The 27,703-nt window shown below is 40.0% G+C and overlaps 1 protein-coding gene across 7 annotated transcripts in view; it reads right to left on the bottom strand.

Moving 5' to 3' along the window:
• XPNPEP1 (X-prolyl aminopeptidase 1) overlaps window positions 1-27,703 on the bottom strand; it is a 197,040-nt gene that overhangs the window by 7,490 nt on the left and 161,847 nt on the right. The window lies entirely within an intron of this gene.

The raw sequence follows: 27,703 nt of genomic DNA, 5'->3' as shown, positions 1-27,703 counted from the left end.
ACTCCAAACTGACAAGACACTGAGCCATTAACAATTTGTGATTATTACACACAGCCCACAGTGAATTAATTTGTTCCTACAATTACTTGTATGTTGAAAAAAAGAGAATATCAGGTTTCCACTTTATTTATCTAATAAACTGACACCAAGGGCATTCACTGCAGAGGTGGACTGGGTAATTCCTACTATTTGTCTATGAAATGAGTTGGATTTCTCAATATGATTGAGATGTGCAAATAATCTGATTAGTAATCCCCCCTTCCACCTTTCTGAAATGGAATATTTTGATCAGCAGGGACTAGAAAGGAAGGATATTAAAATGAAGATTTATACTTGACTACTGCCAGGAAGACATATATAAATAGATTTAGAGAGAGAGACGCTAACTCTTCTTTAAGGAGTCCATTACATCCATCTTATAGATGATCTGCTCCTTCAGACGGAAAGGGGAGGGAGAAAGCAGATGAGCTGGGGATGTGGAGGAATGTTTCTTCTGGCAACTAAGTTGAAATTAAACACTTATCATAACCAAGTACAAATGGATTTTTTTTTAATCTAAAGCTTTCAATCTGTGTTATTAGTACAGGTCAGCACTTCCCAGGAATTTTCTGCCATATACAAACTCCCTTTAGATGTTAATTAATAGATGTTAGTTGAAAAGTGGTTTCTGGCATTAAATAAATTTTTTCAATCCAGGGCTTCCCAAAGGTAAAAGAATGTTCCACACTGCAGAAATTTTGCTGCTTATAAAATGGAAACTGAACCTCTGCAAGTGCTATAAAACATCATATGGTGGGAAAGCGTGGCTCTATCTAATAAAAATAATAGCTAGTTAAAAAGTCAGGCAGTGAGTTAAACACATATATAACTGTTACGGGCTGAATTACGTCCCCACAAAATGCATATGTTGAAGTCCTCACTCCCGGTACCTAAAAATGTGACTGTGTTTGGAGACAGGATGTTAAAAGGGGTAAATTAAGATAACACGAAGTGGACTCTAATCCAATACGACTGATGTCCTTCTAAAAAGAGATTATTAGGTCACAGGCAGCACAGTCTGAGGGGTGACCACGTGAGGACACAGTGAGAAAGCACCAGATGCTAGCCAAGGCGAGATGCTCCAGAAGAAAACAACCTCTGTGTCACCTCTGTGTCATACCCCCACCCTTGCACTTCTGTTACTCTCAGCATTCTGCCCATGTGCGCTCCATCCCGGGCAATTGGCTGGCAAGCCCCCTGAAGACAAGGGAGAGTCTTGGTATGATGGTTTATATCTTTATACCTTCTTCTATTTAGTTACTATTTTAACATTACAAAAAATAACATATGCTCCTTAAGAACATCTTTAAAATGATTTATTATATATCTTCTACTTCAATGAATTTCTATATTTGAAAGTTTGAGCTGAAAAAATTAGACTATCCTATACTTAGGGCTACATTTTTTTGAATAGATATCTTAATTAGCATACTACTGAGTCAAAGACTTTGGACATATTTAACACTTGGATCATCCAGACTGTCTAGGAGTTTTCCTGAAGAGGGGTAGACTCTCAGCAATGCATAAGTGCCAAATATATCCTTGACAGCAAAGATCATTTCCTTTTTTTAAAAATCTTGGCCCATTTGACAAGTGAAAGTATAACATCTCCTAATTGATTTAATAAGCATTTCTAAAAAAATTAAATATTCTTTCACATGCTAATTTAACAATTTAATATCCTCTTAAATTTTCTAATTATAATATCAAGGTCTTAGTTATTATGTATCTGTATAAGCTCTTTCAGAAAAGTATAATAATTTTTAGACATGCTTACTGGAAATGTTTTTCCCTAATAATTAAATGAAATAAGACTTTAAATTTTACAAAGTAAAATATTTGTAGTTTTTTCAATTACTCCCTAGGTATTGCTCCCTGTTTTCACTTATTTTCTATTTTTTCATGAATCTTGTATTGTCAGTAATGACCCTGTGTTTACAACCAATGTTAATGTGAAAAGCACAACGACAAAAATCAATTATCTAGAATAGATGGGGAATAAATAGAGAATGGAACTGGTTGATTTGGGTGTTCCTTCTCCAAGGGCTAGCGAGGCATCTCTTAGGCCTGCGTATCCCTTACTGGATGTGAAAGCCTCTCTCCTGGATTACATGGTCTTTCAGAATTTCAGGGCTGGCATCCAACCTCCTTGGGAAAAGAGAGAGAAGACAGGTGAAGGAGAGGATTCTTTAGAGCAGACGATGTTCTCTGAAGGCCCCCTCTTTCCCTTCACACCCTGTTTCTTTGACTTTTTCTCTGCCTCCCCAAGATGGAATGTGTGGAATGTGTTCATTCGGTTCTAGGAAGCCCTCCTTGGCCACCGCCTAAATTAGGTGAAATGCTTCAGGTGTGTACTCCAGCTATATACTTGCTTCAATATATCCTTATCTTCTCATCACACTTTCTTTTCATTATTTGGTCTGAAATCACAGCTAGAGTATAAGTTCTATGAGGGAAGGAAGAACAAAGATGGTAGTGGTTTAATGTAAAAACTAAAGAGTAAACTCTTCAGAGAAATGGAAACTCATTAGAACCCCTCTCCCCAATCCCACATTCACTTGTGGAGTTCCAATAGTTGTCTTAACACAGAATGATTCCAATCCACAGACATCAGAAAATACACTCTGTTCTAACACTCTAGCTGACTATTTTAGAACATCCTACTCATCACCAATATGCTTCTTGCCTAAAGACTTCTATGAGCTCGGCAGGACCCAGATTATTCTCTGCCTCTAACTCGCTAGGAAACTCAAGGCCTCCAAAAGAGAAATGATGGTCTTGCCTCCAAATAGTCTGAGAGGGCCTCATGGCAATTTAGGGGAGCTACTACACTTTTCTGAATGGCAGTTGCCTCATTTGCAACTGTGGGAAGAGTAACGGCTACCTCAGACCTTGCTGGAGGCTCTCTGATTCGATGAAATGAGGTGAAGCATATGGAAAGGTCTGACCTGTGACTGGTTCTCAATAAATGGTGGTTTGTTTCCCTCCTTGAAGTTCCACTTGCTGTATCTCCTGACCTCACACAACCTATTGATGAAAGCAGGTGGCCAGACCAGTGGGCAGCCAAGCCCTTTATCCTAGGCCTAGCTCCAGGCCCCTGGTTACCGTCCAATCCACAGACATCAATACAGTTTCCCTGACAAGCAGGGATTCACTTAAGGGGCCAGCCCTGGATATACTTGTTCTAATCCTGACTCAGTCCAGTTATCAAAGCATCTTAAACTTTCAAGTGGCTTTTATAATATGCCTTTTCTTATGTAATATAGGTTATCTTTATCTCCTCCTGAGTTTATAAGCTACCTAAGGGCTACTAGAGTGTCTAGTCATCTCTTGCACCCTACGGCATCTTACATGGTACTCAATAACCACAGTAAATGCTTGTTGAATTAGATTTCTGACTTACTACGCCTCAGTAAGAAAAGCAGGAAAACTGAGCCACAGCTTGTCTGCCTACCCAAGAACCAGTTCTGAAGGTTCACGTCCTCCACACACAAGGGAACACATACTGGTTGGCTTCTGCCAATAACATAACCATAACTCTTCTTTCCAGGGATTCATTCAAGTGCAGATTAAAGAGGCATTGGGTTGGGGGGGTGCGTGGGGGCCCTCCTGAGAAAAGCGTCTGCTATTAAAAGGAAATGCATGGGAAGAGAGAGTCTGACCTCTTTGGAAAGATATCAGTGTGTGACCATGAACAAAATAGCCTGATGAACAAAGCCGCCACACCGAGCAGCAGAAACGGGGAAGAATCTGGGATGGGATGAAAGAAAGGAGCTGGAGCTTAAAGCCCCGGATCGAGCCACCTCTGCATGCCTTGCTATGGAAGATGTTAAATGTGCTCACTGTTAAGCCAGGTGATTTTTCTCAGGCCAAAGCAGCCCCCATCCCAAGCCCTTCCAAGAGATCACATTGTAAAACCTGGAGTAAGGTGCAGTGCAGCCCAGGTTTTTTGGCCTGACCTAAGCTGAGGAAGCATGTGGGTCACCTGGTCAGTCTCTGCCTTGGTTTAGAGCTTGCACAAGGCACATTGCTCTCTGTGATATCCTTTAAGCAACAGAGGAAGATTCAAAACATCATTCATGCCCTCAAGGAAATTCAAGTCTCTCCAGAGGCCTGAGACGTGACCTGCCAGCCAGATACTTTATGTCATAACAGGCCATTCTAGCTCTTATCTCAGCACTGCCAGGGGAATCATGGGTCCTCATGCAACACATGCACATTGACGGACTGATCAACTGAGGCATGGCTTCCAGGAGCACCATCCCCAGCAGCAGAGGAAAGGAGGGAAAATGCAGGAGGGGAAAATGTAACCCCACGTCATTTCTATGATGAAAAATTCATTCTACTGTTTGCTTTGAAACATTACCAGGCCTCATCTCAGAAATTGGCAGTGACTTGCTCTCACAGTTCAAGGGCCCCATGTGAATGTACAAGAAGTATCTCTTCAATTATGCAGCTGAAGCTGGTCCATGGAACTCCTTCCAAGTTACCATCTTAACATGGTGATTATGATTTTTTTTTTTTGTATGTGCGCCCTGAACAGATTCTTAAATCTGGAAGCAGAGAAGGAACTTGGGAGAAACATGTGTTTGGGTGACAAAAATGCTTCTTTGTATAAGCTGAGACTCCTTTTAGCTCTCATTTATTTTATAAACATTGCACAGAACTGGCAGGCACTTGGGCTTAGAGGCTTGTGGAAACTTTTTGTTTTTTAAGTACACAGTGAGGCCTGTCTTCTCATCTGTTACGGTTTGCTTCTCTTGTGCTCTTTGTGCAGCTCTGCAGTGAAGCCTACCCTGACCTTTAACAGAGAAGGCAGATGGGACTGAATGACTACTTAACTTGCACAGTACTGACTTGTATTTCACTCCCTGTAAGTAAAATAGAGCCCTAAACTCAGGGTTTTCTGCTCCTCATCTCTGCCTCTAGATCTTACGCTCCTAACACCTGGCATTCCAGGCCAGAGTAAAACAGGACAGTGAGCACTGGGGCAGGAACAGGGGGGCAAGCACGGAGCCTAGCAGGGGCCAGTCTGGCTGTAACCTTGATGAGTGGTGAAAAAAGACACTCAAAATGAAGTTTAGAGCCTTTCAAAAGAGCCTTAAGAACAAAGCTTGGGCTTTACTCCGCAGGCAATGGAGATCCAGGACAAGTACCTGAGCTAGGGCTTTGTCTTGGTTGAGTTTTCCCAAAAGCAGACCCTGGGAGAATTGGGATCCAAGGAGTTTATCTGGAAGGCAATCAGGCAGCAGAAAGGTGATAAAGGGCAGAGGAACGAGGCAGCAGAGGAGAGGGGCTGAGTTCAACGTGTTCCAGAAGAATGTCTTTAGAGCAGAGTGGTTAGCTCCTTGTAGCTCACAAGTAAGACACCGAATCTCAGTTTTATTCTACCCCATACTGATGGATGAAACCTCAGAGGAGAAGGGACTCCACAGCAGCAGACAAGTGAAGCCTGATGTCCAGAAAACTGGAGAAAGGCAATAGGAGGCATTTCAGTTGCCATCAGGAAAACCACTGGTGTCGTGACATCCAGGCATGTGGGTCAGGGCAACAGGAGCCTGAGGAACACAGGCCATGGCCATCCAGTACAAGAAATGATGAAAATTCTGGTCTGGACAAGTGAAAACAAGGAAACCTCACTCTTAGGTTACCTGTGGTGGCTGCCTGGTTTTAACAGAGCATATTCTTGGAATTGGACTATAAGAGCCTGGCTGCAAACACAGCCAAGTTCTCAGTTCTGGAAAGGAAGCTCATTCATTGTGAAAGCTGGTACTCAGGCCCAAGTTCATGCTCCCATAGGAGCTGTTGAATTTAAGACTCTCTAATTCCTTGGGAGGAAGTTGGTGGCTACAAACCAGGGCCAATCAGGCAGGGAGAGCAGGGGTGGAGGGACTGTGGGCTCCCTGCACACCCTGTGGATAGGAATCTCCAGGCTCTTTTCACAGGGATCAGGTGGGGATTGGAGAGTGGGCGCATCTACTCAAGCCTCTGACTGCAAGAGGGCCACTCAGCGCGTGGACATTTAATCAAGCTACCCAGCCATGCCCTTTGTTTTCCTTGCAAGAATTCTTAAAGGAAAAGAGAGAACACAGAGGTGAAGGATTCAAACTAATTTTCTGTCATATTCCTAAGAAAGTGGACTCTTCCAGATTTGTCATGTAAGTGGAATCACACAATATTTGTCCTCTGGTGATTGGTTAAACTCATTTGGGACAATATTCTCAGGATTCGTCCATACTGTCGCATTTGACAGAGCTTCCTTCTTGTTTTAGGGCTGAATAATATGCCACTGCATGAAAATGGGTATACAGGGCAAGTACCTCAACATAATAAAGGCCATATACGATAAACCCACAGCCAACATCATACTTAACAGTGAGAAGCTGAGAGCTATTCCTTTAAGATTGGGAACAAGACAGGGATGCCCACTCTCCCCACTTTTATTCAACATAGTTCTGGAGGTTCTAGCCATGGCAATCAGACAACACAAAGAAATAAAAGGCATCCGGATTGGTAAGGAAGAAGTCAAACTGTCCCTGTTTGCAGATGACATGATATTGTCCATAAAAAACCCTTAAGAATCCAGTCCAAAACTATTAGATCTAATATCTTAATTTGGCAAAGTTGCAGGATACAAAATTAATACACAGAAATCTGTTGCTTTCCTATACACTAATGATGAACAAGCAGAAAGAGAAAACAGGAAAACAATTCCATTCACAATTGCATCAAAAACAATGAAATACCAAGGAAGTGAAAGATCTATACTCTGAAAACTATAAGACACTCATAAGAGAAATTAAAGAAGATACCAATAAATGGAAATACATCTCATGCTCATGGATAGGAAGAATTAATACTGTCAAAATGGCCATCCTGCCTAAGGCAATCTACAGATTCAATACAATCCCTATCAAAATACCAACAGCATTCTTCAACAAACTAGAGCAAATAGTTCTAAAATTCATATAGAACCACAAAAGACCCCAAATAGCCAAAGCAATCCTGAGAAGGTAGAATAAAGCTGGGTGGATTACCCTCCCCGACTTCAAGCTCTACTACAAAGCCACAGTAATCAAGACAATTTGGTACTGGCACAAGCATAGACCCATAGACCAATGGAACAGACCAGAGAGCCCAGATATAAACCCATGCATATATGATCAATTAATATATGATAAAGGAGCCATGGACATACAACAGGGAAATGACAGCTTCTTCAAAAATTGGTGTTGGCAAACTGGACAGCTCACATGTAAGAGAATGAAACTGGGTTATTCTCTAAACCCCATACACAAAAGTAAATTCAAAATGGATCAGACCTGAATATAAGTCATGAAACCATAAAACTCTTAGAAGAAAACATAGGCAAAAATCTCCAGAATATAAATATGAGCAACTTTTTCTGGAATGCATCTCCTTGAGCAAGGGAAACAAAAGCAAAAGTGAACAAATGGGACTACATCAAGCTAAAAAGCTTCTGTAGAGCAAAAGACACCATCAGCAGAACAAAAAGCATCCTACAGTATGGGAAAATATATTTGTAAATGACATACCTGACAAGGGGTTAATATCCAAAATAAATAAAGAACTCACATGCCTCAACAACCAAAAAGCAAATAACCCCATTAAAAAATGGGCAGAGGATATGAACAGACACTTCTCCAAAGAGGAAATTCAGATGGCCAACAGGCACATGAAAAGATGCTCCACATTGCTAATTATCAGGGAAATGCAAGTTAAAACCACAATGAGATATCACCTCATATCAGTTAGGATGGCCAGTGTCGAAAACACTAAGAACAACAAATGCTGGTGAAGATGCAGAGAAAGAGGAACCCTCCTGCACTGCTAGTGGGAATGTAAATTAGTTCAACCATTGTGGAAGGAAATATGGAGGTCCTCAAAAAACTAAAAATAGAAATACCATTTGACCCAGAAATTCCACTCCTAGGAATTTACCCAAAGAAAACAAGACTCCAGATTCAAGAAGACATGTGCACCCCTATGTTTATCGCAGTACTATTTACAATAGCTAATATATGGAAGCAACCTTAGTGTCCATCAGTAGATGAATGGATAAAGAAGTGATACATATACACAATGGAATACTATTTAGCCATAAGAAAAAAACAAAGCCTACCATTTGCAACAACATGGATGAAGCTAGAGGGTATTATGCTCAGTGAAATAAGTCAGGCAGAGAAAGACAAATAACTAATGATTTCCCTCATTTGTGGACTATAACAACAAAGCAAAACTAAAGAAGCAAAACAGCAGCAGACTCACAAACTCCAAGAAGGGACTAGTGGTTACCAAAGGGCAGGGGTGAGGGAAGGTGGGTGGGGAGGAAGGGAGGGAGAATGGGATTGAGGGGTATTGTGATTAGTAAACATGGTGTGGGGGGAATCATGGGGAAGACGGTGTAGTACAGAGAAGACAAGTAGTGACTCTGTGGCATCTCACTACACTGATGGACAGTGACTGCAATGGGGTGTGTTGGGGCGACTTGATAATATGGGTGAATGTAGTAACTGCACTGTTTTTCATATGAAACCTTCATAAGAATGTATGTCAATGATACCTTAATAAAAAATAAAATAAAAAATAAAGCTAGAAAGCCAGAAAAAAAATATATACCATTGTTTGTATATCTCACATTTTCTTTATCCATTCATTCTTTGGGAGAGGAGCAAATGGAGAGTTGTGTAATTCCATCAATATGACGTTTCAGTTATGTGAGACGACTATGTTCTAGAGATTTGCTGTACAACATAGTGTCTATGGTTACCAATCCTGTATTGTACACTTAAAATTTTGTTAAAAGGGTAGACCTCATGCTAAATGTTCTTACCACAGTAAAAAGAAGAAAGTATGACTCCTGTGTTATAAGGTTTTGTTTGTTTTACCCCAAAGCCATGAAATAACAATAAAACTTCGCACCAACTGCTGAGCCAGCTGCGGGGGACAGGCGAGGACCGCGAAGCCAGAAGCGCTGCTCTAACTCCTGACGCGGAGGAGGCTGCGGCCACAGGGCCACGGTGAGACCCAGGGCTCGGCCCCAGCTCAGCCCGCCCAGCCCCGAGGTCCGCGCATGCGGCAACGGCTGAGGCCGAGCGCAAGTCAAAAATGCATAACCCTTTGCTAAACTCACACTTTTCTTTCCACTTGTTCTATACTTTTTTTAAAAAAGAAAATTCTAGAAATAGGGAAAATAATTCTGCCACAGAGGCCCCTTACAGGCAAAGGTGACCTGCTTAAATGTATTTGCCCTCTAGACTACAGGGAAGCTATCAGAAATACGCTAAACATGAATCAAAAGTGCTGGAAATACCAGAGTAACTTAGATGTCAGCAATACGGACTGGTAAATAACAAGGGACATGGCACCATGAGAAAGGATAGCAATGATCTGTGTTTATTGACGTGGAGAGATGTCACTCCACATGTTGTTCATTGAGAAAACAATAGGTGAAAAATAAAACAGCATTATGGCCTCACATTGGTTTAAAATGTGTAATGCATATTGTGGATGTCTGGTAGGAAAAACAACAAATTGTAGGTGATGTTTCTCTCCATGTGATAAGTATAATGATTTCTTTTTTAACATCTTTAAATATTAGACTCATATTTTTAACAGTAAAAATAGATTTCTTGTGAAATTTTTTAAAGAGCATAGTCAAAAAAGATATTTTTAGATGTTATTTCCCCACCCCACCTCCCACCAATGTGCTATAAATATTGTTCTGGATCAAAGCCAAATATTCCTGAGCAGGAAAGTATTAAAATAAAAATTCCTGTAAAGAGAAAAAAAATTAGCTTTTCTCTGCAATGACATGTGCTATGTCATGGTGGATTAATTACAAGGAGTCATGGAGGGAAATTGGTATAATTATATTTAATTGGTTCCAAAGGTCACTGCCTATTTCAACTTTTAGCTCTGAACATTATCAGCAGAGAGATGTAACCTGTGTGAATTTTTCTGTCCTCCTATCAAGAATTACTATAGGGATATGGATTAATGTTCCACTTACTGTATGATATATTACTATCAACAGTGTCTATAAAAGACAAATAAAGAGAAATCTCAATAGTATTGACACAATGAAATGGAAACTATTAATAAGAGAGTCCCTAATAATCAGACTTAACTACATTAAAAAGAGCAATAGTGTGTTAAGTGCTGGCAAAATTGTATTGCAAAGCCAGTCAATTTTCTCTCCAGAATTTTTGTTAGTGATTAATTAGTTGAAAAAAAAATTGCCGATTGTTCTTAAATACCATGGATACTAAACAAAACCAAGCTGTGCATGACAGGAAGCAGATGGATCATTTAATTATTTTTCAATTACAGGTGACACATTGGGGACAAAAATCTGCAAGTCATCTATCTTTCCATTTTATAGCTGTGTTGCTTATAATAAATAAATACATTATTTCATTCATGCAGCATTTTATAACAACCAGAAAAATCAAAACATACCCACATAGAATATGTGTGCCTTGCATGGGACTCCAGGAGGGAAGGATGTTGGCCCCCACCAGGGCAGCGGAGGGATGGGCCTGTGTGAGCAGAGGGTGTGGGCGCCAGGGCATGGGCACAGCAAATGGCCTTCAGGTGGGGCTATTCACTGTTGGGAAGTTTCCTTCTCAGATAGATGAAGTCAAGCTTAGTAGGCTGTGTGTTTCCCAGCAACAAATGCCTATGGCAAACTACCATCCAGATTGCTGATGCATAATGAAGTTTTTTACACCCTGGTTTTAGTGCCATGGAGCTGAAGGAGAGACATCTGAGCCAACCTTCAACGCTGCCTTTAAAGTTTTTAATTGAAATTTTTATTGAAATAATTGTATATTTACATGTAGTTGTGAGAAATAATGCTGAGATTCTTGTATACTTTGTTTTGTTTCCCCTACACACTGTACAAAACTGTAGTGTACTGTCATGATCAGGACATTGACATCTTATTCAATTATTATTGACTGAACTTTTTCAGATTTCCCCAGGTTTTTTGTTTTCACATGAGTGTGTGTGTGTGTGTGTGTGTGTGTGTGTGTGTGTGTGTGTGTGAGTGTGGCCTCCTGTGTGTGCTTAAAGTTTGAAGATCTTCATTTGCTGGATTATAAGAGTGGTCTTTATCTCATAGACAGCTGGATCGTTATATATTCTCCTAGGTTGCCCAGGTTAGAATGGGAGGAGGGGACGTGGAAGATGGACTGACTCCCTTCATCAAATAGCATGTTTATTGATTACGAACTATTTTCTCAGCTAAGTCTCAGGAAAACATTCTATCTTTAAGGATGCCATGCTGTCAAGGATTTATAGAAAGGATGGTGCCATCTGCTTTCCAAATACCATCTCTTTATCTCAAATGCTTGCTCCATCCACTCCATTCATCCCTAAACACTTGTATCCTTCACTCTCTGCCCAATGGTCTCTTTTATTCAAATTCTCTGTCCTTCAAAAATCCAAAGTAACTGAATTTTATCCATTGTTAAGAGCCTGGACTCTGGCATCAGATCTAGATTCAAATTCGTGGTCGTCTGCCTGGTCTTAGAAATGAATCTAACCCATCCTGAAAGCAGCTTCTACATCTGAAACACATAGCTAATAAGAGAACTGATCTCATAGGATTGTGACAGCAAATGAAATATTTCCCTGCAAAACACTTACCAAGGAGTTTGGTACATATTGCATACTAAATACATTATTATCTTCACATTATATTACTATTATATTATACTGTACTACATATACCATTTGGCTATATAGGCTAATAGTTAGATTATGTATTGTTAGGATCTTTAATAAATGCAAGAACATTTTATTTTAAGGCATAAGTAGCAAATTATTTTATAGAGAGGAGAAATTTTTGTCACGTGAATAGTCTTGGGAGTTTGGGCAGAAGGTCTCCTGGGAGGAGGCCATTTACACTCACGATTTGTGTGTGGGAAAAAAACCAGTGTTTTCATGATGTGCATTTCTGCAGTGAGGCGTGAGTGTAACTCCCTTAGTTTCCCCCATGTTAGGGTGAAAGGGCTGCACAGAGGTCAGTTACCGTTTTATGGGGACTCTGCACAGCCTTCTATGGGATGGTGTTGGTGGCACTGAGTAAATGGGTAAATTTGGTGACAGTATTCCCTGAACCAGGCATAAAAACTTCCAGTATGAAAAGGGATTTGCAGTCATTCCTAGGAATAAGAGGCAATCCAAAGGATGTGATTTGGACACCAGCATGTTGGAATTGGGAACTGTTCTGTGATTTCTGAGGGCAATTGGCAATTTGCAGTACATGGAGAGTTTCCTGCAGCAACATTCGCAAGCCAGGATTTTCAGCAGGGGTGGGTGGATATTGTAGTTGCCAATGTTCTCCTCTCAGGTCTTAACCTCCTGGTAAAGAGTCCAGAAAGAAGAGGATGCTGTTTATAAGCAAAAGAAAATAGCACTGGCCACAGATATCAAATCAAGAACAGAAAATCTGAGCCTGTCATATTTAGCTTTCAATATGTTTCAAAGAAGAAAGCAGGAAAACGTATTAGTGTAATAGAATGAGAAGTTTTGGGGTGCTGGGCTAAAACCTGCTTTGCTTGTAAATGAGCTTAAGGACAGGCTGCTGTGCATGGACAGATGCTCGCTTTAAGATTCTCAAAAGTACAACCCATACAATTTCTGGGCCCAGTCTCTGAGAAGCTCACTTGCCTTGAATTTAGAGCTTAATATTTGGTGAATTTGTCTTATGCCAATTTTATTGAATTCACTCAAGAAGAGAAACATACAAACCTATGATGTATGATCCTAGCTATTCCCAAATAGTGATCTAGTTACGTTTTTCTTCAAGACATTACTTTCTCTTTAAATCACATATTTATTCATTCAGGTCTCTGGGCAGGAGATCGCTAAGGCCAAGGCCTCTGCAGGGAAGAACATTACTCTGAGTGGAAGAAAAATCCCAGGAGTTTTGGATATGCTTGTTAGGTATACAGATCATGGGTTTTCTTAATGAAAGATTCCAATGTCACACCAATAAGTGAACACTAGAGAAAAACCTTCATGTCTGTAATTGGAGAATGGTGAGCTGGAGGGATTTGGAGGCATTCTTAATGTGAATCAGTCAGTTGCTGCTGAAGGAGACTAAGGGGAAACCCACATTTTTATTAAAACCGCCTAACAGAAATCTCACTCAGTTTCTGGTCATGGGACCTGGTTCTACCCCTAATTTATTGTTATTACATTCAGTGGTAGGAAAAATCACTTCAACACTGACAACTCTATCAAGGCAGCTTTGGCTTGCTATTTGCATTGCTAAATTGTTCAGCAAATCCATCACTATTCAGAGCAGGTTGTAGTGCTCCTGAGGCAGGGAGAGCAGAATCACTCTACGGCACCCTGTTGAGTCAACATAATCAAGTGTCAGAAACTGCTTGCAAGCGAAAGTGTAGGTAAGGAGAAGCCCTCTCTGAGTCAGAATGCTGGGGTCAGCGCCCCACCGACAGCCTCGGTTCCATTGCAGGCCTCCCTTCCTCCAGCCTCTACCCCTTCTCATATCGACATCCTCACCCAAAGGCTCCCCATTACATTTCAGCTTCCGTAATGACATACATCCACTATGATTTTCTGAAAAGAGCTCCGTTTTTATTTTACACTTCAAGCAGGACTTTCATCCCCATCACTGCACATAAATTGGTCAAGACACCTTTTGTACCTGTAACCCAGGAGTACTATAAATTCAGACTGCATTGCAGCACCCAGGAGCTCCACCACAAAACCCAGGCAGCCTCCTCTCTGCCAATTTGCATCCTACCTGTTTTTCAAGGTATGCTTGTTCCATGTGTACCTGACTACCTGAATACCTCACTTCAGAAGGACGGTGCCTGTCTTTTTTCTTAGTGAACAAATAAGACTCTTCACCTTAAATTGTCTTGTATTATTTTCATTTTGTGGGTGTATATTTTTGTCTCATTGAGATACATATTTATTTTATCTTCTTAATTGAGTTATAACCTCCGTAAAGACCTCAGACCTTGCCTTAAAAACAACCAGCATTTGTTTAATTTGTATATAATCCAAAGTCACAATGGCTTCCATCACCTTAAAATTCAATCAGTAAATGTATAATCTTTACCCATCCCAATGAAGAGTTCAAAGAAGCCTATTGGAAAAGCAAAATATAGAACATTAAATCATAATGTGTCCATGGAGAAACTCAGATATATGCTTATAAATCTTTATGTGCTTAACAGCATGAAAGAACTCTCAAACTATTTCACTCCAAATGTTCTTCTTCACTTAGATATTGTTCATAGCAAAAGAAACGCCTGTGGGGTTTGTGGAAGTTGGTTTTTGCAATATCCAATTTTCAGGCTCCAAAAAATATCACTGGATTGATTCAAACTTACTTTTTACAGGGCAGAGACCAGAAAATCAGCAAAGGAGTTGACATATGCTAATTCATTAAAGAGCCCAGTAGGCCTCCCTATAAAAAACACCAAATAAAAATCTTAGTGTTCAGAATCTTGAGAATTTTGCTCCAAAATTTCTTTGCAAAGAAAGTCCTTGTATTTTATAAACCTTTAGAGGACAATTGCTCTGGTCTACCTGAGAATGAAAGGTTTTGCTCAACAGTCTATTGGAATAACTTTAAAACCTGGTTTTTAAGTAGAGTTGTTGGCTCTGCATTGGGAACATTTTGTTTTGGGGGGACAGAGATGCCATTCATCTACGGCCAAACTTGTTCTGATCTGACGCACTGATGATCTTCCTTCATGAAAATAAGTGGACCATGATTTACTCTCACTAACTATGCAGATCACTGGTTTTAGCTCAGATACTGTCTTAGCAATCTGTTCACAAGTGGAAAAAGCCCTGGGTTGTTCACTGAATTCCAAATAAGGGAAAGATGCATTTAGGAGGCCAATGCCTATCCATTAGGCCACTGGGGCTGGGGAAAGATGCATTTAATAAATTCACTCCTGCCATGGCAATGAATTCACTGAAGTTTTTACTGAAAGGGCACAGCTGTTTTGTGCATTTTAGTAGAAGCTATTTCAAGCCCTAAGAGAGTCAAACTCTTGGAGGAAAGAGAAGGATACACTGTGCTGAGGAAGAGGGATCCAGGCAGTCAAGTCTCCTGGAGATACTTGTCTGTAATTGCAGGAGCAAAGGACGTGTGGACTACACATAGCGCAATTATTTCAGCCCAGTTCCTGCTGAAACTCAGTGTCCCCTGACCTTTACCCATACCCAGAATCCCCACCGTTCACCACCCACACCATATTCACCCAGTTTCCTGGAAGATTCCATATGTCAGCTTTGGGCAGATCTTCAAGAAAAAGGATAATGATCATCACAATTTTTTGAGCATTTACTAGTACCAGTAACTCCAACAGCATTACACATTAATTATTTCATTTATCTTGAAGTGGATACTGTGGTATGTCACCCAGCACCCCTCCTTCCAGACAGAGGTGCCCACTGCTCCAGCTGCTGGGGCTTGGTGTTGTTGATTGACAGCCCTCCAGTAATCGGTGGCCAAAGTGAGCTCACCAAGCTCATGTTCCCTCCCCAGGGACAGCTGTCATCCAATGACTGCTTATTGTAGGGGTGCAAAAGCCAGCCCCCTTGCTTCGAGGAGGACAGGTCTGCAGGGGCAGCCCAGTTGCAGAGATCCTTGCAGAAGCAGCTGAGTGCTCTGCTGTAACTGCATTGCATAGTTCAACTTCCTCCTCTGCCCGCTCTTGCTTCCTTACCTCTCCTCCCTCGGGTGTGTTTCCTGAAAGTATTCCCCAATAATGCTTGCATGTAAATTGGAGAGTTTTAACATCTATATCCTGGGTGATCTAACCTACAAGAGTTGAACCAAAAATGATCCAAGAGATCAGATTCTAAAATGAAATGTTGGTGTTGGATCGCTGGCCGCAGGTTAGCCAGGAGGATGCCCTCACCGGGGGTGGGTGAAGCGGCGAGAGGCCCTGGCACACGGATGCGGCAATTGTGAAGTTTGCTACAGGGATCATCCTTGATGGGAATGCCCTGGTGGGTACAGTAGCCCCCACTTTTGAAAGTTTCATAAGAAATAGTAGTTATAAGGACTTTGGATCTGGAGAGCTGTTGATGGCCGTGGATGTATTTGAGCAAAAATTAATGGAAGACAACAAGAGGATGTGTGAAAGCCAAAAGGCCTTCTTGGCAGCATGGAAAGAAATTCTCATCTCTTACAGCCAGAGAACAGTAAGAGCAAAGGATCAGGCACACGACTTAGGAATAAGGGTATCAGAGCTCCAGATAGTGAGGAAGACCATGTACAAGCCTCTTAAACTCTACTCTTACTCCAACCAAAATAGTAAATCAAACCCTGTATCCCATTACAGATGGGATGACAAAGATTAACACTATCCTCAAAGTCCTAAGGAACGTATGGTCCTTCCTGAAATCCATGGAAACAAATGCATTCTCTAGATCAGTGGTGGCCACATGCCATTCAGCTAAGGCTGCATCACTTTGCTCTAGCTGAGCTTTCATAACAGCTGCAACCAGGACTTTTACTTGGTTTAGTTTGTGGTGGTCCACAGCCATCCTCCAAGATCCTTCTGGTATTTTTAAGGGGTCAGACCTAACCCCTTCCTAGACAACCTATTGTAACTTGACAATGTCTGCAATTCCCCTTTCAAAATAAGAGACCCAAACTTTAGGAGAACTAATGGAACATTCCCTTGCTTTCCTTTGGCACTTGCCCATAGCTGTTATCACCGTAATATATTTATAAATGTCTCCTTTTGTCCTTTGGGCAACATGAGGAAGAAGTATACCATTGTGGCTAGAGCAGGAGTTTCAGGGCCTGGCAGACCAAGGTCTGAGTCTCTGCTCCATTTTTAATAGCTAGTGTCATTGTGCAATTTATTTAACCTCTCCAAGCAAGTTTCCTGTTTGGTAAAGTGGTAATAAGTTGGCCATTGCCTAAGGTTTTGTAAGTACTGCTTGACAGAATATACGTTAAGTGATTATCACAGAGCCAAGCAAATATTTCCAAATAAAGCCTAAGTGTTGCTTTTATGATTATGATTAATAATGATTATTATTAGGAATTTTCTGAGTTTCTCTCAGGTGGTATGTGTGGAGACCTGGGTAATTTTAACTGCAGATGTTGAGTGATTTAGGAAACCCCATATTTGTTCTAGTTCTTTGATTAGGAAGGTTGAAAAACCCAAGTCAGATAGCTATAAGGGCTACATTTCCTAAGCATTTTGTTATAGACAAAATGTTTCTGTCTCCCAAAATTCAGTGTGGAAATCCCAAGCCCAAATTTGATTATATTAGGAGATGAGGCTTTGGGAAAGTAATTAGATCTAGATAAGGTAACAAGGGTGGGGTCCTCATGATGAGATAGGTGCCTTCATCAGGAGAGACAGGAGAGTGCCAGCTCAGGCTCGTACTCTCTCTATTTCTCTCTCTCTCCCCTTCCCTGTGAGGACATAGTGAGGGAGCCTTCTACAAGACAGAAAGAGCCTTCCCTAGGAACTAAATCAGCCAGCACCTTGATCTTGGACTCCCTGCCTCCAGAAATGTGAGAAATAAATGTCTGTTGTTTAACCAACCCAGTTTATGGTATTTTGTGATAGCAACCCAAGACAGAGTATGTAACTTTAAAAAAGGTGTTTTTCTATTTGTTAGTGTGTCTGTGCATGAAGAATTACCAATTATTAAAAACAAAAATAGAGCTCTTAGTAACAAGACTTCTTCACAATAATGGTTTTTATTGAACCATTATTATTGGAAAGTACACACTCACACAATGGGGTCTGTTTTGGAACTTCCAGGATATCCATTGCTGCAGAGCAGTGTCTAGAACGGAGGGGCCAGTGTCTGGAGTCAAAGGTACTCAAATCCCATTTTGTGTGAAATTCATTCCTCTTTGTCTCAAGCTCAGAATCACTATACTCTTCTTCCCCATATTTCTACTCTTAATTACTTCTGCACTGGAGGCAATTGTTTCAAGATCATGGGGAATATTTTGAACCAGCCAGGTACTCTTGCATAAGCTGTTATGGGGAAGTTAACAGCTTTGTCTCCAGAACTAGGCTGATTGAGGCTCAACTCTTACCTTCCCCACTTTTTACCTGTTTGGCTTTGAGCCTTCTGAACTTGAATGTATTCATCTGTGAATTGATATTAGTAAGATAGTAATGCCTACTTGGTAAGGCTGTTGTGAGGATTAAGTGACATCCTATAAGGAGCTTAGCACAAAAGTTTCTATTAGTCCAGCTGGCCCCAAAAAGCCATCCACGTGTCCTTGAAATGGGGTCCTGGTGATACCAGATTCCATGCCTGTAGACAGTGTTTTACATGCAATGCAGGATAATTCTTATTCACATTTAACAGATGAAGGGACTGAGGCTCAGAAAGACTTCAGTTCCTTGTTCAAGGACACACTGCCAGTAAGGGGCAGAGCTGGAGTTGGCACTGAAGTTCTTCTGTCCTCAAAGTTCAAAGTGTTAACTTCTTCCTTGTACTGTTTTAGACATGAATGTTGGAAAGATCAGGGGCCTGGAAGTTAACAGATGTTGGGTAATTCTAGCCCAGCTCTCCTGCCCTATTTTTAAATAAATGCTATTAAGGCCAAGGTCAGGCATACTGAGGCCCCACAGTTTAGTCAGGTGATACCTTTCCTGTGGATAGCTGTCAAGGTGGGCTCTTGGTAAAACAGACAAGCTGGAAAGCACTACTCATTCCTGGCTCTTTCCATCAGAGCACAGGGGTCTACAGAATACATGAAGGCAGTACCAGCCACTTTCTCAAATTATGACTTTGAGTTCTGGTTGACTTCCCTTTGTGCTTAAAAATCATTCTTTGCTGATTGTGTTCCTGATTCTCAGGGATTGGCTAGAAGATGGTAGCTATTTTCCTTCTTGGCAAGAATACATCTTTTTAATGAGCCTTAATTCTTCAAGAAAACCCTATAATTAAAAAGTTATCTTCCTCCAATTAAGTTAAAAAATGGCACCATGACACTAGGTGCTATGTGAGAAATCAGTCTTTTAAAATGATGCATCCGTTTCTCATGTGTTACCGTGAGCAGATGTTCAGGTTGTGGGAGAATGTGTATTTTACAATTTCTTCATTTGTGTCATTTCCCTGTACCCATTACCCATCTGGTACCTTTCTGTGAACCCCCAAAGAGCCATGGGACACATTTGGGACACACAGTTAAGATCATTAGATTGATGACTTTTCATGGCAAAAGGCAATTTCCTTCAGTAAAATGATGTGATTTAGAGGGTGATTTTTTTCCAGACAACATGACCAGATGAAGAGCAAAGTGGTGGAATGTAGGCGTGGGCTGTTCCCCATAGGTTTCTGAGTACTCCACTGGCAGGGCTGTTGGTCCTGCCTGAAGCTCTACCACATGTCAGACAGGCAATGGGGGCATGTCAGGCTTGGGTTTGGGAAATGAACAGCTTGTTACAAAATGTCTCCATTTGATTCATGAAGAAAAATGAATATATGGAGGACATTAAAGATGACAGTGTGATAGGTGAGACAGAAGCCTCCTCCCAAAATCATATATAATATGAAAATATAATTAATACAATTAATCCTGAAAGACCAACAGGAAAGAAGGCTGTACCAGACTGTATACACCTGGAGAAAAGAACAGACCTCACAGAACAGGGTAACATACCAAAGCCATGATCTGGCAGGACCCAAGGCCTTACCACACCCCAGCTCACTGGTGAGAGGAAGAGAAATGAAGTGGGGAGGCAGTGGAGGCCTAGAACTGCTGAACACACAGCCCTGGAGATCTGCTTTGGGAGCACCAACCTACATTGCATGGTGCTCTGGAAATTAGTGGGGTTGGAAAGCTAAGACAGGTGGTATACCTGGAGAAACTGAGATTCCAGCTGCTTGTGGAAAACAGGGATCCACATCCGGCTGCTCTGGGACAAAAGGAAGGTGGGCAGTCTTAGAGACTTCCTAACAGTGAGAGGACTGCTAAAGGAGCAAGGATTGCACAGAGCTTACAGCTCAGGAGAAAGGACAGATGGATGGACAAAATTGTCCAGGTGCACACTTCCCAGCAGATTGAGAACTTGCAGGAGCTTCAGGTGCTCCATTCCCCTGGCTGGCTATACAGCTCCAAGGCCTCCCACTGTGATACACAGCCTGCTGTGCCTTCCTCCCAGCCAACCCACACGTACCGGCAAACCAGCAGCCCCTGTCCTGGCATCAGGCCAGCCAGAGGAAGGCTCCACCTATGGCAGCTACAAACGCAAAGCATAGAGGCTTACACCTGTTTGCTCAGCCCACTGGTTCTGGCAGTGGAGGCAGGTACAGCAGCCGGGAAGCAGGAAACAGCTCTTTCCTCCCTGCAGGCACCAGTGCCATTCCCCCACAACCCACAACATCACTCTAGGGGTGAGCAGCTCCAGAGAGTAGAGCTTCTAAGCATAGATGGTGCCACATACAAATATGAAATGTCAAAGGAACCTGGCTCAAACCAAAATCCCACAAACACCAGAAAAAGGATCAAGTGAAACTGAACTCATCAATCTTCCTGAAAGAGATTTCAAAATAAAATTCATAAACATGCTCATGGAGGTACAGAAAAACATTCAAGAGCTCAGTGAAGAATTCCAGGGATGGAAATCCAATCATTATGGAATACAGTATCAGAAGTGAAACATACACTCAATGAAGGGATTTAAAAGCATATTAGATATAGTGGAAGAGACAGTAAATGGAATAGAAATTAGAGAAGAGGAATACAAAGAAGCTGAGGCATAGAGAGAAAAACCAATCTCTAGGAATGAAAGGATATTGACAGAACTGTGAGACCAATCCAAACAGAACAATATTCGCATTATAGGAGTTCCAGAAGAAGAAGAAGCGAGAGAAGAGAGAAAGGGATAGAAAGTGTCTTTGAGGAGGTAATTGCTGAAAACTTTCCCAGTCTAGGGAAGGAGATAGTCTCTAAGGCCATGGAGGTGCACAGATCTCCCAACACAAGGGACCCAAGGAAGACAACACCAAGACATATAATAACTAAAATGGCAAAGATCAAGGATAAGGACAGACTATTAAAAGCAGCCAGAGACAGAAATAAGATCATATACAAAGGAAAACCCATCAGGCTATCATCAGACTTCTCAACAGAAACCATACAGGCCAGAAGGGAATGGCATGATATATTCAAGACAATGAAGCAGAAGGGCCTTGAACCAAGAATACTCTATCTGGCAAGATTATCATTTAAATTTGAAGGAGGAATTAAATAATTTCAGATAAGCAAAAGCTGAGAGAATTTGCCTCCCACAAATCACCTCTACAGTGTATTTTAGATGGATTGCTATAGATGGAAGTGTTCCTAAGGCTAAATAGATGTCACCAGAGGAAATAAAACCACAGTAAAGAAAGTAGAACAATTAGTTGCTAAGCAGATACAAAATTAAATCAACTACCCCCAAAGACAGTCAAGGGATAGACAAAGACTACAGAATATGAGACCTAATATATAAAGAATGGAGGAGGAAGAAAAGGGAGGGGGAAAAAAAGAACCTTTAGATTGTGTTTGTAATAGCATACTAAGTGAGTTAAGTTAGACTGTTAGATAGTAACGAAGTTACCCTTGAACCTTTGGTAACCACGAATCTAATGCCTACAATGGCAATAAGTACATACCTATCAATAATCACCTTAAATGTAAATGGTCTGAATGAATCAATCAAGACATAGAGTCACTGAATGGATAAAAAAACAATACCCACCTATATGCTGCCTATAAGAGACTCACTTCAAACCCAAAGACATACACAGACTAAAAGTGAAAGAATGGAAAAAGATATTTCATGCAACTAAAAGGCAGAAAAAAGCAGGAATTGCAGTACTTGTATCAGACAAAATAGACTTCAAAACAAAGAAAATCACAAGAGACAAAGAAGGACATTACATAATGATAAAGGGGTCAGTTCAACAAGAGGATATAATCATTATAAATATCTATGCACCCAACACAGGAGCACCAACATATGTAAAACAAATACTAACAGAATTAAAGGAGGAAATAGAATGCAATGCATTCATTTTAGGAGACTTCAACACACCACTCACTCCAAAGGACAGGTCAACCAGACAGAAAATAAGTAAGGACACAGAGGCACTGAACATCACATTAGAACAGATGGACCTAATGGACATCTACAGAACACTCCACCCAAAACAACAGAATACACATTCTTCTCAAGTGCACATGGAACATTTTCAAAAACAGATCATATACTATGTGACAAAAGATCCTCAGTAAATACAAAAACATTGAAATTGTACCAACCAGCTTCTCACATCACAAAGGTATGAAACTAGAAATAAATTGCGCAAAGAAAACTAAAAAGCCCACAAACACATGGAGGCTTAACAACATGCTCCTAAATAATCAATGGGTCAGTGACCAAATAAAAACAGAGATCAAGCAATATATGGAGACAAATGACAACAATAATTTAATACCACAAAATCTGTGGGATGCAGCAATAGCCATGCTAAGAGAGAAGTATATTGCAGTACAGGTCTACCTCAGGAAAGAAGAACAATCCCAAATAAACAGTCTAAACTCAAATTAATGAAACCAGAAAAAGAAGAACAAATGAGGCCCAAAGTCAGTAGAAAGAGGGACATAATAAAGATTAGAGCAGAAATAAGTAAAATTGAGAAGAATAAAACAATAGAAAGAATCAACAAAGGCAGGAGGTGGTTCTTCGAAAAAATAAATAAAATAGATAAACCCCTAGCCAGACTTATCAAGAAAAAAAGAGTCTACACACATAAACAGAATCAGAAATGAGAAAGGAAAAATCACTAAGGACACCACAGAAATACAAAGAATTATAAGAGAATACTATGAAAAATTATATGCTAACAAACCAGATAACCTGGAAGAAATAGACAACTTTCTAGAAAAATACAACCTTCCAAGGCTGACCCAGGAAGAAATAGTAGAATATCTGAATAGACCAATTACCAGCAATGAAATTGAATTGGTAATCGAAAAACTACCTAAGAACAAAACCCGTGGACCACATGGTATCATTGCTGAATTGTATCAAATATTTAGTGAAGACATAATACTCATCCTCTTTAAAGTTTTCCAAAAGGTAGAAGAGGAGGATATACTCCCAAACTCATTCTATGAAGCCAGCATCACTCTAGTACAAAAACCAGGCAAAGACAACACAAAAAAAGAAAATTACAGACCAATATCCCTGATGAACATAGATGCAAAAATACTTAACAAAATATTAGCAAACCGAATTCAAAAATACATCAAAAAGATCATCCATCATGATCAAGTAGGATTTATTCCAGGGATGCAGGATGGTACAGCATTCAAAAATCCATCAACATCATCCACCACATCAGCAAAAAGAAAGACAAAATCCACATGATTATCTCCATAGATGCCGAAAAAAAAATTCTACAAAATTCAACACCCATTCATGATAAAAACTCTCAAGAAAATGGGTACAGGGGGCAAGTACCTCAACATAATAAAGGCCACATATGACACCCACAGCCAGCATCATATTTAAGAGCGAGAAGCTGAAAGCTTTTCCTTAATGATCAGGAACAAGACAAGGAATGTCCACTCTCCCCACTTTTATTCTGGAGGTCCTATCCATGACAATTAAACAACACAAAGAAATAAAAGGCATCCAGATTGGTAAGGAAGAAGTTAAATGTCACTGTTGACAGATAACATGATATTGTACACAAAAACGCTAAGAAATACACTCCAAAATATTAGATCTAATATCTGAATTCAGCACAGTTGCAGGATACAAAATTAATACACAGAAATCTAGTCCATTCCTATACACTAACAATGAACTAGCAGAAAGAGAAATAGGAAAACAATTCCATTCGTAATTGCATCAAAAAGAATAAAATACCAAGGAAGTAAAAGACCTATCCTCTGAAAATTACAAGGCCTTCATGAGAGAAATTAAAGAAGATATCAATAAATGGAAATACATCCCATATTCATAGATAGGAATAATTAATATTGTCAAAATGGCCATCCTGCCTAAAGCAATCTATAGATTCAATGCAATTCCTATCAAAATACCAACAGCTTCTTCAAAGAACTAGAGCAAATATTTCCAAAATTCATATGGAACCACAAAAAGACCCCAAATAGCCAAAGCAATCCTGAGAAGGAAGAAGAAAGCTGGGTGGAATATGCTCCCCAACTTCAAGCTCTACTACAAAGCCACAGTAATCAAGACAATTTGGTAGTGGCACAAGCACAGACCCATAAACCAATGGAATAGACCAAAGAGTCCAGATATAAACCCAAGTATATACGGTCAATTAATATATAATAAAGGAGCCATGGACATACAATGGGGAATTGACAGCCTCTTCAACAACTGGTGTTGGCAAAACTGGACAGCTACATGCAAGAGAATAAAACTGGATTATTGTCTAACCCCATACACAAAAGTAAACTCAAAATGGATCAAAGACCTGAATATAAGTCATGAAACCATAAAACTCTTAGAAGAAAACATAGGCAAAAATCTCCTGCATATAAATATGAGCAACTTTTTACTGAATGCATCTCCTTGGGCAAGGGAAACAAAAGCAAAAATGAACAAATGGAATTACATCAAGCTAAAAAGCTTCTGTACAGCAAAGGACACAATTAGCAGAACAAAAAAGCATCATACAGTATGGGAGAATATGTTCTTAAATAACATACCCGACAAGGGGTTAACATCCAAAATACATAAAGAACTCACACACCTCAACAACCAAAAAGCAAATAATCCCATTAAAAAATGGGCAGAGGATATGAACAGACACTTCTCCAAAGAAGAAATTCAGATGGCCAACATGCACATGAAAAGATGCTCCACATCACTAATTATCAGGGAAACACAAATTAAAATCACAATTAGATATCACTTCATGCCAGTTAGGATGGCCAAGATAAAAAAAACTAGGAACAACAAATGCTGGCGAGAATGCAGAGAAAAGGGAACCCTCCTACACTGTTGATGGGAATGTAAATTAGTTCAGCTATTGTGGAAAGCAATATGGAGGTTCCTCAAACAACTAAAAAGAGAAATACCATTTGACCTGGTAATTCCACTCCTAGGAATTTACCCAAAGGAAACAAGATCTCAAATTCAAAAAGACATGCACCCTCTTTATGTTTATCACAGCACTGTTCATAATAGTCAAGATATGGAAGCAACCTAAGTGTCCATCAGTAGATGAATGGATTAAAGAAGAAGTGGTACATACACACAATGGAGTATTATTCAGCCATAAAAAGAAAACAAATCCTACCATTTGCAACAACACAGATGGAGCTGGAAGGTATTATGCTCAATGAAATAAGCCAGGCAAAGAAAGGCAAGTTCCAAATGATTTCCCTCATTTGTGGAGTATAACAACAAAGCAAAACTGAAGGAACAAAAGAGCAGCAGCCTCATAAACTCCAAGAGGAGAGTCGTGGTTACCAAAGGGGAGGGGTGGTGGATGGCAGGTGGGGAGGGAGGGAGAAGGGGATTGAGGGGTATTATGATTAGTACACATGGTGTGGGGGGAATCGTGGGGAAGACAGTGTAGCACAGAGAAGACAAGTAGTCAATCTGTGGCATTTTACTACACTGATGGACAGTGACTGCAATGGGGTAGGGGGGACTCAATAATAGGGGTGAATGTAGTAACCACATTGTTTTTCATGGAAATGTTCATAAGAGTGTATATCAATAATATCTTAAAAAATGAATATACTACAAATCTTTCACTGAATCAAAAGTGGGCAATCTGTTTTTTCTTAAAAATTTTAAGAATCTGGCCATGTTTAAAAGATAGAATGAATGTTTGTAACCTCATATAATTTTAAAGTTAAGGTAGGCAACTGGTTTTATGGTTTTGCTAGCCTGACCATTATGATGCTAACATTTCTTAGTATTCTTACTCTGTCATTGGTGAATTATGAAAAATGAAGTCTCAATGCTAAGATTATATGGACATTATTCAAGTGCTTGAGATGTCTTCTCCCCCAAGAAACCTGATGAAAAGTGAAATGTCAATGTGGGACATTGGATCTGAGTGTTTTCTGGAAAGGAGTAGTCTTGAGTGGAGGTATGCTTTCTATATCATCAGTAATTTGAAAACAGAGTGGAATTATTTCTGAGATGGGAATGTTGATGGTTCCTTACACTGAAATTGAGCCAAGGGATTCAGTTCAACATTCACTCACCACGGATGCGCTGTGTTCTCTAAGAACCCCTCCTCAACTTTCTCCCATACAAAAGCCTGCCTCAAAGCTGAGGCTGGAGAACACTTCTAACTGAAAGATAAAAATACCTGCTATTTACTGAGGGACAACTTCATAAGAGGTGCTTAAAATGTTTTCTTTCTTCCCTCACAATAACTAAAATAGCTTTTAAAAATCCCATTCTGTGGAAAGTGAGGTCCAGAGAGAGATTCAGTAACTTCCTAAACAACACCCTCTGGAAGTGATAGATTCAGATCAGGGTTGCCTTATTCCAGTGGAATCCATGATCCTAACTGCCATGCCCTTCTCTACACGACACACACACACACACACACACACACAGAGTACAAGAAAACTAATAGTAGTATTCAGCCCAAGTGTTCTTGGGGGTTCTGGGGCCCAACAAGGAGAGATGAACTCCAAATAAAGAAAAACCCTGGATTGCATAAGTTGACTTGCACAAAGTATCATTTTGAGACAATTTTGAAAAAATAGGCTCCAAACAACAATGCATGAAAACTACTATGCTGTGATAAATTTTCATGACCAGGAAGACATGTATTCAGAAAGAAACTGAATAAATTCACTTCAGGCAGACCAGGATATTGATCTTATTTGGTTATAAAACATTAATGTATTTATTAATGTTAAGGACAATGTTACATTTTACTTAGTATCCACAGGTCATCTTTTCCATTAGATTTCAGAACTTTTGTGGTTAAAAAGGAATTATACCATAAACAAGTTGTTCATAGTATAACATGTACCTCCAAATGAGTATGCTCTTATGTTATGGTTGAGGACTAATTAAAGATACCAACAGCCAGGCTGGGGACCACACTGGCATTCAATTGGTAGCTTGTAAAAGTAAACATGACTGTAGAAGTAACAATATTTAGAATAGTGACTAGCATATAGTATGGATTTAATAAATGTTTGATAAAAATTGTTTGAATGACAAATGCATTATATCAACTTATTATGTGATGTGTGAGATATTTTTAAAGTCCTAAAGTTCACTGGGCAATCAATATTTCATTATCTTGCAATTTTATTTAAAAGCAAATATGGTCTACAAAAGATTTCTATAAAACATGAAAGAAAAAAATCATAATTATTCCCATATTTTGTTCCATTTTAAAGTAGGTTTATATACCCAAAAAAATCGGCAAGAAGTCCTTCAAGAAAAGCTATTATTGTCTATTTATTCAGAGGATTTATATGGCATCCTCTTTTCAAGTTGCTTTCATAATACTTAATTTCACAAAATTATTTGGCAAAATTTCTAAGTCCAAATGTGTGTTCCGAAAATAAATAGGCTCTAATTTTCTGATTTCCATATGGACAATTATCTTAAACTTAAATGTAACAGGACACTAGTCA

The sequence above is a fragment of the Manis javanica genome, chromosome 7, assembly GCF_040802235.1.
Source record: "Manis javanica isolate MJ-LG chromosome 7, MJ_LKY, whole genome shotgun sequence".
Taxonomy (NCBI): domain Eukaryota; kingdom Metazoa; phylum Chordata; class Mammalia; order Pholidota; family Manidae; genus Manis; species Manis javanica.
Note: the sequence above shows the minus strand (reverse complement) of the source record. Positions and strands in the feature narration are given on the sequence as shown.